Here is a 15,850-nt window from a genome sequence, read left to right on the forward strand (position 1 = left end):
CTTTCTGTTTACATTGGAAATTCTTTCGTATTCCTATCATGAAGTTGTCTTGTTTTGAAAATTGTGAAGGAAAACTGAAGCGAGAATAAAAACATCAGAAAAGAGGAAAATATTCTGCCAAGTTTTATCAGCACCCAGACTCTGTTTTGGCCAGTGGGCGTAAATTAATTAGAGAATCCGTTTCTATATAGAATTCTTACTAATAGAAAATCAGTTTATTTCTGGAATCTCTAAATAAATGTTGAACAAATATTTCAAAAATACCAATTTGAAGGGGCACCAACTCGTTAGCACGCCCGGATGCTCACAATTCTGTTCCAGCTCCGATCCCGGGGGACAAATCAGAGCAGGCTCCTCCAACCTTACTGGGCTTTTGGGCCTCTGGTTCACTCTTCTCTTCTGTGAAATGAGGAAATTAAAGTAGGACCTTGACCAATGCTTGCTAACTGAGTTGCCTTTAAAATCATATGCATCTTTGATGTTCTTCCTTGAAGGGAATAGTAAACTGGAATTTAGAAACCTACCGTGCAAGAGATTTTGCCATGACAATATTGCTGTGGTAATAAGATTTGATCCCAGGACGTAGCAGCTGCTGCGTTGCCCCACCCAGGAAGGCTGGAATCCTGTCTTTATTACAGCTCATTTTCCTCTACTTCTTACATAAGCCCTGTTTGGCCACCGTTTTAGGGGAAAGCTGTGGGCGAGACTAGAGCCAGAGTGAGTGAGTGATCCGGGAGGATGTTTCCAGAGGCTACCATTTAGGGCCTGCTTTTGTGGGTGGCCAGACTCCATAAAAAGTGTGTGTGAACACACACCCCCAAACACATGCTCACACCCACCTGTATTAGCCTCTAACCTAGGGCTTTTCACATGGGCATGTGCATACGGATCAGCAGGGGATCCAGCTAAAATGCAGATTATGGTTAAATAGGTCTGGGGTGGGGCCTGAGAGTCTGCATTGCTAAGCAGCTTCCCAGTGACACTGATGCTGCCAGTCCACAGATCACACTTTGAGCAGTGAGGCTCTATCCCACATTCCCCACCTGACACCGGCACACGGCATCTGTTAGGGCCTAGGGATAAGGATGAATCAGGAAGATCAGAGTCTGGAAGAGGAGATAAATATAGAGGCCAGTGATTATATTGCAATGTTACAAGTGTTCATCTAGGTACATATAGATGTGTATCAGCACTGGGGAAAGAGACTGAGTAAAAGGGACCAAAGCTTTAAAATAATTGGTAGAAATCAATGGATTTCTTTCCATGGATTCTCTTGACAGGGTCTAGGAAGGAAATAAGGGTAGTTAGGCAAGATTATGAATATATTTAGCACCTTGGATGGTGATTTCCCTGGAGACAGTCATATTACTTCCTTTTGTATTCTGCCTAGCTCAGTGCTGGCAAATAAATTCTCCATAAATGCTTATTGACTAAGTGAATTAATTACATATTACACTTCATTTAATTTTTATTGTGGTAAAATATACATAACATAAATTTACCATTCTAACAATTTTTATGTGGACAATTCTGTGGCATTGAGTAGATTAACATTATTGTTGTGTCACCAACACTATATCCATTGCTAGAACTTTCTCATCATCCCAAACTGACACTCTGTGCTCGTTACACAATAACTCCTCACTCCCCACTGTCCCCAGCCCCTAGTAATCACTATTTTACTTTCGGTCTCTATACATTTGACTATTCTAGGTATCTCATATAAGTCAAATCATACAGTATTTGTCCTCTGGTATTTGGCTCATTTCACTTAGCATGTCTTCATGCTATAGCATGTATCAGAATTTCATTCCCTTTTAAGGCTGAATTATATTCCATTGTATGCATATATTACATGTTGTGTATCTATTCATCCACTGATGGATACTTGGGTTGTTTCTACCTTTTGACTATTGTGAGTAATGCTGCTATGAACATGAGTGTACAAATATCTGTATGAGTCCCTGCTTTCCAATCTTTTGGGTATATAGACCCAGAAGTGGAATTGGTAGATCATATGGTAATTCTATGTTTAATTTTTTGAGGAACCTCCACACCATTTCATTTAATTTTAAAAATTTAATTATTTAGTAGCACAGGAGATAATTTAAGCATATAGGTTCTCCTTGCTGGGAGTGACCTTTGAATCTGGTGATTTATAAAATGGATCGTCCTTGCTGTACCTTCCCTATGAGATGCTGTGAAGGTGAAGCTAGAAGGAGCTGTATGTTGCATCACTTTATCTATGGCTGGATGGGGGTGTCAGGCCTTTGAATTTCTGGACCACCAGCCCAGACCTCTCAGCGAAGTCTCTCTGCCGACCCTGCAGCTGCAGAGAAGAGAGATGGCCCAAAGTCAATGTTGCATGGGTTTCTCCCCATAGGAGAACCCAGGTAGAGCAAAGCCAGCAAGATTCCTCATGCCAAAGGCGGGACGATTTCCGTAAATGGTGACACCGGCAGTGACATTTTCCAGGGGCCGATCTAACTCAGAGGCAGCCAAACCCCTGGGAGCACAGGCTGCCCGAAAGCAGAGCACTCTGAGGGTGCGGCTAAGGCAAAGGCCAGGAGGGGCTGGTCTGCAGCTGGAGGCCATTAAGATGTGGCAAAGGCTCCCTTCTTTGTTCTCAGGATCAATTTAAAGTGCTACCAGTCTGTAGGGCAGGGAGTTAAATACCAGAAATGAGAGACTCAGGAATATCCAGACAGAATCCTGACTTTCAAACACAGGATGTCATTTTTTTAAAAGCTATTTATTGAAATAACAGACTTTTTAAAATTCATCCACAAGTTCTGTTTTCATTTTTCCATGTTCTTGTCCATAGCTAATGCAATTTTTTTTGCTATTTTTACTCAATCAGTCATGCCTAGATTTCTCTTGTCTCTGCCCCACTTCTGAAGGCAATTCTACCCAGATTATTGTCATTTTGGGGTTTCTAGGATTGGAGGGGAGAAGGGTGAGTCTCTTCCTTCTCTGTGGCTACTGGCTCACCAGCCTCCAACACACATACACACACTTCCTCCAGGTGCCCTCCTCTCGGTTGGTAATGTGTTTTCACTCTCTCACTCACTCCAGTTTATTGTCCAACTTCTATAGGAAAGGCACCAGTTAGGAACAGAAATGTGCCTTTTTAGCCTTATGCCTGTTCTGGCCTGAGTCTGACTAGCGTTGACATTGCACAGGGTGCACAGGGGATGTTTACGTCATGGAGCTCAGCACCAGGCATCTGCCCCATCTTAGCATTGCTCCTCTTCTTTCCCCGCTCCTGAGTTCTCTCTTTCCCTTCCTCTCCATGGATGACAGCTGTCAGAAACTTCACTTACACTAAGTCACTAGGGTAAGAGTTTACTAGAAGATGTACAGTGTTTGTATGTCACCATAACATTTGGCATTCCTAGCAAAGACAGGGTAAGACTTAGGAACTGTGGGCTCTTTCTGGCACCCCCAAATAGCACTGTTCAGGTTCTTGCCCATAGCAGGACCATGACATGGGTCATGGGAACTTTTTTCTGGTGACTTTGTTTCCCATCTCCTGTGTCATTGACTCTGACTCAAAAGCGACCTTCAGTTCAGGAGGCCCTGATGGCATTCCCCAGCTACTGGCTTCAACTTTGCTGAACTTCTGGATCTCTTGTTTCTGGAGGCCTAACTCTAACTCCCAATTGCTTGCTTGCTTAGGTTTTCTGCTTGGGTATTCTTTATTATGGTTAAGCGAGCTGCCATGACTTAGCAGACAGCACACACAACTTCTCCCTCAGAAATAGGCAGGCAGGAGAAGTTAGGAGGCAGGACACTGATTAGAACTTTCTCTCTCCCCAATACATCTGGGCTAAGGCTCAAGTGACCTTGAGCCCCATCTTGTAAGGTGCTTTATTCATTGATCAACAGTTTCTCCTTTTGAGTGTAAAGAACTATGGTCTAGATTAAATTCAGCTACTTGAAAACCAATATTAAGAAGACTAAATAACAGTATAATCTTAAAGTCAGAGAGGCTTGGGATTGGATCCTGGCTGTGCCATACATTAAGTTTTGTAAGCTTAAAAAATATGCTGTTCTCTCAGCCTCAAGTTTGGCATCTATAAAATGGGGTTAAAACTACTACCTACCTCTTAGATTTGTTATGACAGTGAGATAATGTATATAAAACTCTTAGTTAACTACCTATGTAGCACACAATATTACATAATTGCATCTAAAAATTACTTGCTAATAATTACTGAGCAATTACTATTGTATTACTATACTAATTTGCACTAAATAGTGTGATTTTGACTGCAAATAAAAACTCCAGACCAATTGGCTTTAAAATTAGGAAAAATTTTTTTTCCCACATAGCAATAATTTTCCAAGGTAGAATGGCTCCAGGGTTGGTCAGTTCAGTGGATCATCAATGTAATTAATTAAGGACCCAGGAAACTACCATTTTTGTTTCCTGTCATTTTTGACATGCTGGCTTTTCTGTAGGCCAACTAATTTCATGTCTATAACTTGGTTTACACACAATCAGCATCACAACCAGGCACAACAGCATTCAAGAAAAAAAAAAAAAAAGACCGTTTGTGTATATGTCTTTTTAAGAAAAAAACAGACTCTTCCATTTCTGACCATAAAAAAGCAGCTAGTATCAAACTGGCCCTCTTGCCAAAACAACTATTAATAGAAAACTGAACAAAATATATGAAAAAAACTGTTTTCTAATATTCTACACAGTCAATACAGGGTAATTTTTGAGAGAAGGAAAACAAATTAGATGAGCCCTACAATTGCCCAGCATTCTTCCTGGAGGCACTTTCTAGACCACACAGCAGTAGGAAGTTGCAAGCAGAGCATGGCAGGCTCTCTGAGTTTGGAAGACAGAGTTCAGAGAGGTCAAGGTTGGAATTTTTGGGGCAGGGTACTGGAGAGGAGAAAGCTACACAGAAAAAGAATCCCCAGAAAGAGGCATAAAGAAAACCTTTGAGTCTTTGGATGAATACTAAGCTGTACAGACTCAGATTAAAACTGCACAAGGATTGGCTATAAAATAACTATTGAAGATCTGCAAGCTGAACAATTCCCAGTGTTCACACAGGAATGAAAACTGTTTGTATTCCAACCAGTTAGAGTGGAGAGTCTTCTCTGAACATCTGGGCATTCAGTGGAGTCCCCAGAAAGGTCATGTCTTAGTAGTAAGATTAAACTAACCCTAGAGTAAAGGCTGTCTTCCTTACTAAAGCTTAAAACGATCCTTAAAAGAATCAGGATGATCTGAAGGTAACTTAACTGCCTGCCCATGCAAAATCCATCACTCTTTAAAAGGAGACAACAAAATCCAGATATTCAATAATATAACAATCACAATGCCTAGCATCCAATAGTTACTAAACATTCAAAGAGGCAGAAAAACTTGACCCATACCAGGAGAAAAATCAGTCAATGGAAACACACTTAAAAGTGACAATTATGGTGGAATTTTCTAAAAAGGAATCTAAGCAGCTATTACAAATATGTTCAAGAATCCAAGGTAAAACATAAAGAAAATGAAGACATGAGTGGAAACTATTAAAATAATGAAATAGGACTTCTAGTTCTGACAATACAGTATCTGAAATGAAAAGTTTACTGGATGGGCTTACCAACATAATCAACACCACAGAAGAAAAGATCAATAAACTTGAAGACATATAATAAATGCTACCCAAATTGAAGCACAAACAGAAAACAGTCCAGAAAACAATAAATAGAGCCACAGTGGCCTATGGGATAATGTCAAATGACACATATATATTATTAATATATACATATATATACCTGGAGTTCCAGGAAGAAAAAAGGGTAATGGGGGCAAAAAAAAAAATTGAAGGGATAATTGTCAAAAGTTTTCAGAATTTGATGAAAACTATAAACTACAGATCTCAAAATTTTAATAAACCCCAGACAGGAAAAACACAGAGAAAAATCACAGCAAAAAACATCATAATAAAATTACTGAAAACCAGTGATAATGAGGAAATCTTTAAAGTAGCCAGAAAAAGAGCCTATTGTATATAGGAGAACAAAGACAAGAGTGATGGCTGACTTCTTGTCAAAAACATTGCAAGCTGGAAGACAATGAAATGATAATTTTAAAGTGCTGAAAGAAAAATAAACCTTACAAACTAGAATTCAATATCCAATAGTATCCTTCAAAAATAAAGACAAAATAAACACAGTTTCAGGTAAGCAAAAGCTGAGAGAATTTGTCACCAGTAAAGTGCTGCAAGAAATGTTTAGGAAGTTCAATAGGAAGAAAGATAATACCACATGAAATCTGGGAGCTACACAAAGAAATAAAGGGCTCTGGATACGTAAGCATGTGGATTCATATAACAGACATTTTTTTCTTATTTTAAAATTCCTTTAAAAGATAACTAACACAAAAATAATAATGTAGTCTAGGATTTATAATATCTATAGAAGAAAAATGAATGAAAACAATAACACCAAGGAGGGAAAGGAGAAACGGAAGCAGAGTGCTGCAAAGCTCTCATATTATGCATGAGCTGGTATAATATGATGTGGAAGTAAACCATGACCAGTTAAAGATGCAGATTTTAAACACAGAAACCACTTTTTAAAAGAATAGCAAAGAGGTATAGCTAAAAGCCAAAAGAAGAGATAAAACGGAGTACTAAAAAATAAAACAAAACTCAATTGAAGTAAAGGCAGAAAAAGAAAAGAACTGATAAGACATACAGAAAACAAATAGCAGGGTCATAGACTTAAATACTCAACTCTAGTGGAAATTGCATTAAATGTAAATGTTTCAAACACCCCAGTCATAAGGCACAGATTGTCAGAATGGATAAGAAAACAAAACCCAACTATATATTATTTACTAAAACTGCACTTTAAATATAAAGTCACCGATAAGTAAAAGTAAGAGGATGAAAAAAATATGTCATACAAATATGAATCTAGGAAAAATATCTGCAAAACATGTACATGTATCTGATAAAGAATTTATGTCTAAAATATATAATAAACTTTTAACTCATTAGTAAGAAGAAAAACCCAATTAAAAATGAGCACAATATTTTAATAGGCATTTCACCAAAGAAGATATATAGATGGCAAATAAGCGCATGAAAAGATGCTCCACATAATTAGTCACCAGGAAAATGCAAATCAAAACCACAATGAGATGCTACTACGCACCCATTATTATAGTTTAAATTAAAAATGTCTGATAACACCAATTATCGACAAGGGTATGGAGGAACTGAAACTCTCATATGTTTCCGGTGGAAATGCCAAATAATATATTCTAAATTGTTACTTTGGAAAGTAGGCAGTTTCTTATAAATTTAAACACAAACCTTCCATATGATCCAAAAAATCCCACTCCCAGACGTTTTCCTAAGAGAAATGAAAACATACGTCCACACAAAAACTTGCTTGCAGGTATTCATAATACCATTATTTATAATAGGCTAAAACTGGAAAGAACCCAAACATGCCTCAACTGGTGAATGGATAAACAAATTGTGTTATAGCTACACAATGGAATACTACGCAGCACTAAAAAGAAACAATCTGCTGATATTCATACATAAAACATGGACGAATCTCAAGAACATTACGCTATGTGAAAGCTATTTATCTCTATGATCCAGTTTATGTGAAATCTTAGAAAAGGCAAAAACTATAAGATCAGAGATTGCCAGGGAATGGGGGTGGAGGGAGAGGACTGACTACAAAGGGGCACAGGGAACTTTTGGGGGAAAAGGAAATACTCTCTGTTATATTGTGGTGGTGATTACATGACTGTCTACTTTGTCAAAACTTATACCTATCAAACTGTACACTTAAATGGGTAAATTTTATTATATGTAAATTATACCTCTATAACACTTAAAAAGGATGGCAGGAAGGAAGCAAGAAAGGAAGGGAGGGAGGGAGGAAGGAAGGAAAAACAACCCCCAAAAAGCAATGATCGTAAGAAAGCTGGAGTGACTATATTGACACAAGAAAAAGAAGACTTTTCCGAGCATCCTTTCTATAAGAGAAGACTTCTCCTCACATCTCTTTAGCCAGAATTTCCTCATATATTCATGCTTAAGCCAATCACTGACAAGGAATGAAACTTACAAGGATTAGGGTTTAGAACTTTAGGGCACTCAGGCATAGAGCATTCAGGAATCACCCACTGCGACTAAGGATTAAGCTGCCTCCCTTGCAGCATATGACTCAACAGAGGTGGGCAGACCCCTCAACAGCATTGAGGTTCTGTTAGAAAAGAGGAAACGAGGTATATTACTTAGTAACTGTAGCAGATATTAAGTCCCCACATTTCAGGGACTTAACACCATCAAAACTTATTTCTCCCTAGCATGACAAAACGATGCAGTTGTTCCTGGTCAGCAGCAGCTTTCCTCTATGTGCAGACTCAGGGACTCTTATTTCTCCCCTATCTTGTGGCTCTGTCATCTTAGGCCTCTGCTTCCAACTAGCAGATGGAGCAAGAGAGTATGAAGAAGCCACACAACTACTTCTTAACCTGCCCCCCATCCAAGGTATACAAATCATTTCTGCTCATACTCATCTGGCAGGATCTAGTCATGCAACACACATCTAGATGGAAAGGGAGCTGGAAATACAGCCCCCTGGCAGGAGAGCTGATTCCCAGTGACAACCCCACACTGTGGAATGGGACACATACAATATTCTGGTAGATAGCTTGGTTGTCTGCCAAGGTGGAGTTGGGAACACTAAATGTTGAGTGACAAACCAACAGCTTCTATTATGTAATTTTTTTTTTGTTTTGAGATGGGATCTCATTCTGTTGCCCAGGCTGGAGTGCAATGACATGATCATAGCTCACTGCAGCCTCAAACTCCTGGGTTCAAGCAGTTCTCCTGCCTCAGCCTCCCAAGTAGTTGGGACTATAGGTGTGTGCCACTTGTAAAAAATTTTTTTGTAGAGGTGGGGTGTGTCTCACTGTGTTGCCCAGGCTAGTCTTGAACTCCTGGCCTCAAGCAATTTTTCCATCTCAGCCTCCCAAAGCGCTGGGATTACAGGTGTGAGCCACTGCGCCCAGCCCTAGGTCAGCAGCTTTCATAACTGGCAGAACAAGGATGTTTCCCCAGACTGGGCAACTCCACATCTACATTTCTTGGTGAAAAACTTCACCCCTTCTCTCATCATTTGACTTCCTCATTTGGCTCAGGTGAGTGTCAGAAGGAACACTTTTGAGACTGGGCCACACAGATGAGGAAAATGTGTGTGCCTCACGCTCCCCAAATGCTTTTTCATCACAATATCAAGGACCATGGAAACGCTACACCAGCCCCTCTTTTCTAGAGTAATGTTGACCCATGTCTGGGCAAATAAGAAAGTCTATGAGTATGTCTGTTCAAATTGGCTCATTTGGCATGAGTGACTAGTTCCCATGACTCACAGGACCCTGTCACCCCCACCCAATATCAAAGTTTCACTGTTTTTTTATACTACCGTGCAGGGTAAAGTGGTCAACTTTTGTTTTTCTTGGTTTTTGTCATACTCTTGGACTGTCCCTGGTATTGTATATTTGACACACGTGCCAAAGGCTTCCGCAGGACAGTATCAAGGTAGGAAGGGAGCACAGGAAAGGGGAGGGCTGGGCAAGGGCTTCTATAATTTATTGAGATAGTAGTATAATCCAGGCCTCAATTTTTATTAAAAACAAAAACAGCACTCTCCCTAGAGCTGCCATTGTCAGATGAACAGGTTGGAGGAAGGGAATGCTAAGTGAGTTCATTCTGATTCAAAGTCCTTGGTACATTACCTGGAATATGTTTACAGAGGGTGAATTTCTTTCCCAGGAAGACAGAGCCTCACTGAAGCCATTCACCTCTTTAATCAGAGCTCAGGAACTTTCCAAGTTCATTTATTTTAAGCAATTTCCTGGTGGAAATCCAGCACAGAGTTGGTCATACCCTCCATCTGAAGTGCTAATAATTCACATTGTAACTCCAGTCAGCTCCCTTGTCTGCATTTGGGTGTACTTTGTGAAATCGCTTTAATATTCCATAATCGCTTTAATATACTGTGTAATCCTGGATAAGTTACTTAGGTTCTCTGAGCCTCAGATGCCTCATCTGTAAATCAGGGGGTTGGGCTAGATTGGGGGTTTTGGAGTATTTTTCCCCAAATGAAATTTGATATGGCACTCCAATATATATAAGAGATAAAAGCAGAAGTACTCTAATAGGAGCTGAAGCATTTATTGAGCAGACCTACTACGTGTTGGACACCATGCTGGGTTCCTGGGATACAAAGCTGAGTGGAGCATAGCTGCTTATATTCTAGCGGAGGAGGCAGACACATAAATGTAGGGCAGGTGCACAGCCATGAGACACAAGCGCTGGACGCAGGCACAGGGCATGGTGGGGACAGCCTGGAGAGAGAGGGTGAGCCCTCAGTGATGAGTAGCTGTAGCAGATACCCTGCTGGGGTTTCCATGCAGCCGTGAGGACGGTTCAGGGTATGCTGCAGTGGTCACCTCAAGCACACCTGTGTCTCTCCACTTGGCTGCTTTAGGGCTCTAGGCTCAGACAGGTGCAGACCAGAGGCTGGAGGAGTTAACACCCCGGGGGGCCAACCTCAGCAGTTGAGGTAGGAGAATCTGGGAGTGAATACCTGAGCCTCCTGTGGGACAATTCTAAGGCACATTCTACACAGTTTGTCCACAGCAGTACTCACCTCACTGTATTGACTTTCTGTCCTTCCCTGACTTGCTCTCCCTGTTTCCTCATTGCTACTTTCTGAAATCCCTTCCCAAATAAAGGACTCACAGCCAAATCAGTGTCTCAAGCTTTGCTTTCAAGGGAACCTAACCTAAAAGAGTGGCACGAGAGGAGGTGTGAAAGGCATTTCCAAGGGAGGGCAAGGGGGGAGATAGCAGAGCACATGGGAGCAATGTGCAGCTCAGTGCTGGCTGGACCGCACCATTCGAACTGTTGATTGTCTAGAATCGGGGGCACACTACCATCCATCTGCCCTGGACACTCTCAGACCACTCCAGCTCTCAACCCTTATGTGCTTAGAGAAAGTAAACAAACTCTAATATTTGCTAACCCAGTGCAGACAGATGAGCAGTACACTTTTCTAGGTTGAGGAGAGGAGAGTCAACTGTCTGCTGCTCTTGGAAACGACACCCTTTGCAGGAGCTCCTGTGACTCTGGTGGGTGGCAGTGCCCTCTCTCATCACACCGGGCCTCGAGTTCTAGGGTGGGTGACACAGCCTAATCACATTGCAGCCTGTCCCTGGAAGCAGAGCAGCTCATTGTGATTATTACCTCATTGTATTTAATCTGCAAATGAGGAGTTAGAATTTAAAATGTCTCTTGAAGGGCAGGAGGTGTGGACTAGAATTTTATAGTAGGGAGGATAGGAAAATGGTTCCTGCATTGCGAAACTGCGTGAACATAATAAAAGAAATGAAAATGAAACAAAGAGTGAAATAAGGGAAAGGGAAAATAATGGTGGCAAGGTGACGAGGAGCTGGGAGGTTAGACAAAATTCATGCTGTAAGTCCTATTCGTTTGCCAGAGGGAGGCCACATATTTGACCAAAAGCTTCCTATCACTACCAAGAAAAAGAAAACACCACCAGTTATAATATTTACAGAATCCATAAGGTAAAAAGAAACCAGTCACTAAGGGAAAGTGCACCTATTTGCTGTACTGAGACCAGAGAAATTTCTCCATGTGTCCTAAGCAGAGAGCCTGCTGCCTGGTGTCATGAAGAGCATCTGTAAACCTGTCCTTCGGGAAACACGATGACAAAGTGCATAGGGCTGATTCTTAGGACATCCCTCAATATAGGTTGATGGCATCATGACAAAATGCAATTGAATAAAAGCAACTTTATGGGGTGCTGATATGGTATATCCAGGTGTTAAGCTTACTGATGGTCTACTTAATTCATAATTCAAGGGTAGATTTTAGGGTATCTAGAAGAATGTACAGACCGCATTTGCTTCAGGTAATCTTCCATAAATACTGTTTTACTAAGCTGAGCTTTTAAAAGACAATGAAGGGCAATCGGTTTGAAATCATCATCTAGATGGTGGCTGTTCCAGGTGTGGCCACAGCAGGACAGCTGGCCGTGGCTCAGAAATGGGTCTCCAGTGTTTTCATGGGCAGGGTGCCCAAGATTCTCTCCAGAAAGTAACTTTGCCCTGTAACTCAGAGGTCAACAGGTGATGAGACCTCATAAACTTTATGTCATAAAGTACAAAGACAATAACTTTAGGCTGGAAAAAAACATGAAAGCAGGTGCAAACAAAGCTGCTTCTGCTGTAGGGGGATGAAAAACCATTCATTAAAGTACCCATGAAGTGGCTGACTGTGCAAAATGCCACTCCTTGTACAGCCTCTGAGATAGACAAAGTTGCAAAATGTTGCAAAGTGTACCTGGGTAGGTAAGTGACTTTCTGAAGGGGATTCTGAGCTACAAAGTAGATAAAAATGGGGCCATGTCTACCAAAGTGATGGCTTGGTTTTAGAATAATTGATCTGTGAGTCCCCTCCAGTAGAGAGTAGGTAGGTGGCAGGAGTAGTAACCTCAGTTTTTCATAATGAAACCATGGCATCTACCTATGAGCTTCTCTGTTCCCTAACGTGACAGTACACGCATGGCTCAGCCCCAAGTTAGGGGAAAGAGACGCACAGCAAGGACAAAGACTGCACTTTGGAAGAGGGACGAGAAATGAGAGCTGGCTGGACTTGGACAAATTGGTACGATCTTGAGATTGGAGAGGACTTCGTTCAAGGTCAACTTGTCCATGGCCTCACCTAATACAGTAACCCCTCAATCCCACTCCACCCCCCCTTAAAGGTTGACATGTAACCTCTGGTTGAATGCTCTTTAGAGAGCAAAGGATACCACCATATACTGTAGCTCCCCTCATGGTTAAACTAACGCTGGTTATTACAAAGTAGGCCAATTTCCTTTCTTACCCAGTGACTCAAACAAAGTAAGACCCCGAAGCAAAGTCTATTCCTCCTTTAAAATGCAAAACATCAAAAACAATCTCTCTGAGTCTTCCAGAAGTACCCATTTCCATATAAGGTAACTCCTCTCTGGAGGGGGATTGCCAGATTTAACGAATAAAATGTCCAGTGAATTTGAGTTTCAAATACGCAAGGAATACTTTTTAAAATGTAAGTATGTCTGTCCCAAATATTACATGGAACACACTTATAACTAAAAAAATATTCCTTGTTTATCCAAAATTCAAATTTTGCCGGGCATTCTATATTTTAGCTAGCAAACTTCTTCCGGATGCATTCTAGTTTGCAAATGTTGTTTTTAAAATGTAGTGCCTAGAATTAAGTAATATTCCAGTTGAACCCAGAAGTATAGCTCGAGTGAGGTGAGAGAGGCTGGCAGGGAAATGGCCGAGGGAAGAGGATAGCCCTGTGTCCCCCATTCCTCCCCTAGCTTATGAGTGAAGACTAGGATAAAGCCCCTTCCTGCGAGGAGATAAAGCCCCCTCCCCAGCACACCAGCTCAAAGCCAGAGCACAGGTTCAGCCTTGTGGGGCACTTTTGGGCACCACACCATTTGGCCACCAGCCCTGGCCTTAAGTAAAGAATCTGCAAAGCCTCCAGCTATTTCTAACCTCCAGGTGTGTTGGCACTTCTTTTTCACAATTGACTCTGCTGTCTCTATTCATTTGAGGAGATGTTTTCAGCTCTGATGATAGCAAATTTGCAGAACGTTTCACATAATGGCTTGTGCCTCCCTTATCTATTATGTTTACCTCCTTTCAATTGCTGTTGCTCGCCTGGTTTCAATCTCGTCCAGTCCTTTGCAGCATTCCAGGTCTTTTGACTCATTAAATTAGATGATAAGCTCTTCCAGGGCAAGGGCGGTGTCTACTCTTAACAGTACTGCCTCATTCTTGGAGAGAGCTTTTACTGCAAATGCCTAGTCTCTGTCCGTTTCCTTATTTTCACCTCACTGCTCTTCCACCTGCTATTCCCGCGGGAGTAACGCTTTGTGGAGTGTGTGCTCTGGAGACACTTGTGGCCCTGCGGAGGTGGAATCTGGGGCAGTTCTAAGTCATTTAGGACACTTTCTCCACCATCTCCCACTTCAGTCTTTTAGGGCTGAAGAAAGAACAGGAAGGATTGATAGTTAGGAACAGAGTGGGACCAGCCTTCAAGCAGAACTGTGCTTAATCCATCCCAAACACATAAGGCCCTTTGCTATTTCAGAGCTTGTCAGATGGGCATTCTACCACTGCCCCACAGCCTCATCAGTATTGAATGACTCGCACTCACCTGGAAGTGAAGGCTTCCTCTCCTCCCTCCTCCCTTTTAACTCTTGATTCCATTCTCTAATTCTATGATTAAGTCCTATATTTGATTAGTAACCCTCTGTTTAACTTTAATAGGGGAAATATACACCTGGACACAGAACAAGGAATATTTTGAATGAAAATGATTTCAGTGGACTGAATTGTTGCCATGGAATGTACTCCTTCTCCTGAGTCCCTGCTGAAGTAGGGGCCAGGGTCATTTGGAGACTCCGTCTGTGTGTATGGGTGGGCTGGTGGAGGTGGCAGGGCTAGCACACCCACCTCCGTCCGGGGTGAGTCTTAGAACAATCAGTAAATTCATTCATTGGGAACCTTTTAACATTTTCACCCACAAAGTTAAATAATATGGTGTTTTTGCCTGATTTCAGCAGGAAACCTTGTTTGGAGAAAGAGTATGAAGACCCTCATGAGGTTTCTAGAGCAACACCTGCAGACAGACATGAGTAATCAAGAGACAATAATGCCTGATTATTGTGACCAGCACCCCTGAGAGTCACTGGGAGTGGACAAAGGAAATCCATGTGGGATTCACCCTCCTTGGGAGTGGGGGTGAGTCAGTTAGAATAGCTGGGGAGTGAGTCTTCCCACCCCAGGCAAGCCTATAGACTAACCAAACTGAGAGCCTTTGGTTGGCACAAAAGCCCTACCTGCATAGGAGGTTACTCACTGTGGCAAATAAATATCTTTCATAATAAAAGCATCATCAGATTCCAGAGTCATGAATTAACAAATTGTGCCAGTCTGCTGCAGGTGCTGTGTTTCTTTAGTTAGAAACATCTTTTACCTTTTGGTAGTTGGGGCCATGCAAAGAGCATGGTGGTTATGACCAACTGTCTGGAGTTATTAATTTATGCTTATTTGTTGCTACAGAAAATGGCTCCTTGGTTGACTCTCATGACACAGTTGACTGCCAGTCACCAGCAGGCTGGCCCTTCACTCCTCATTCTACTTCTCTTGCTTGGATGGTCATATTTATTGTCATTTCAACTGTTAACCAGTGTTATTTCCATGATTGTAAGATGTCACATTCACTTAATATTACAATACCTCAGGGCGGGGATGGGGGGAGAGAAGAATCCCTATCACGTTAAACACACAATATCTACTGCAAGCCCCTCCCTATACATCACAGCTAAAGACCTACTGATCTTTCAAGACTCATCACAGTCTTCTTCTCTGTGGAGCTTTACTGACCACTCCCTTGTGGCGTCACAACTGCACCTTGCACACGCTGTCACACCTACTTAGAGACTGGAAGCACCTCAAAGGCAGGCACTGCTTGATTCATCGCTGTAGTCTCAGGACCTAGCTCAGTGCCTGCCATTCCCAAGAAATTCTAAAGAAGGCTTGGGATGGGAAAGCGAAAGGAATTACAGGGTAGGTAGACAGTGCCAGGAAAGGCTTGGTGGCAGGGCTTTAAAAAATTTTTTTTTTCAAAATTATTAAAAAAAACCCTTTTGTGGTGAAATATACATAACACATTTTAACAGCTTTTAAGCATATCACCCTGTGGCATTAAGT

This window comes from Lemur catta, chromosome 3, assembly GCF_020740605.2.
Source record: "Lemur catta isolate mLemCat1 chromosome 3, mLemCat1.pri, whole genome shotgun sequence".
NCBI lineage: Eukaryota > Metazoa > Chordata > Mammalia > Primates > Lemuridae > Lemur > Lemur catta.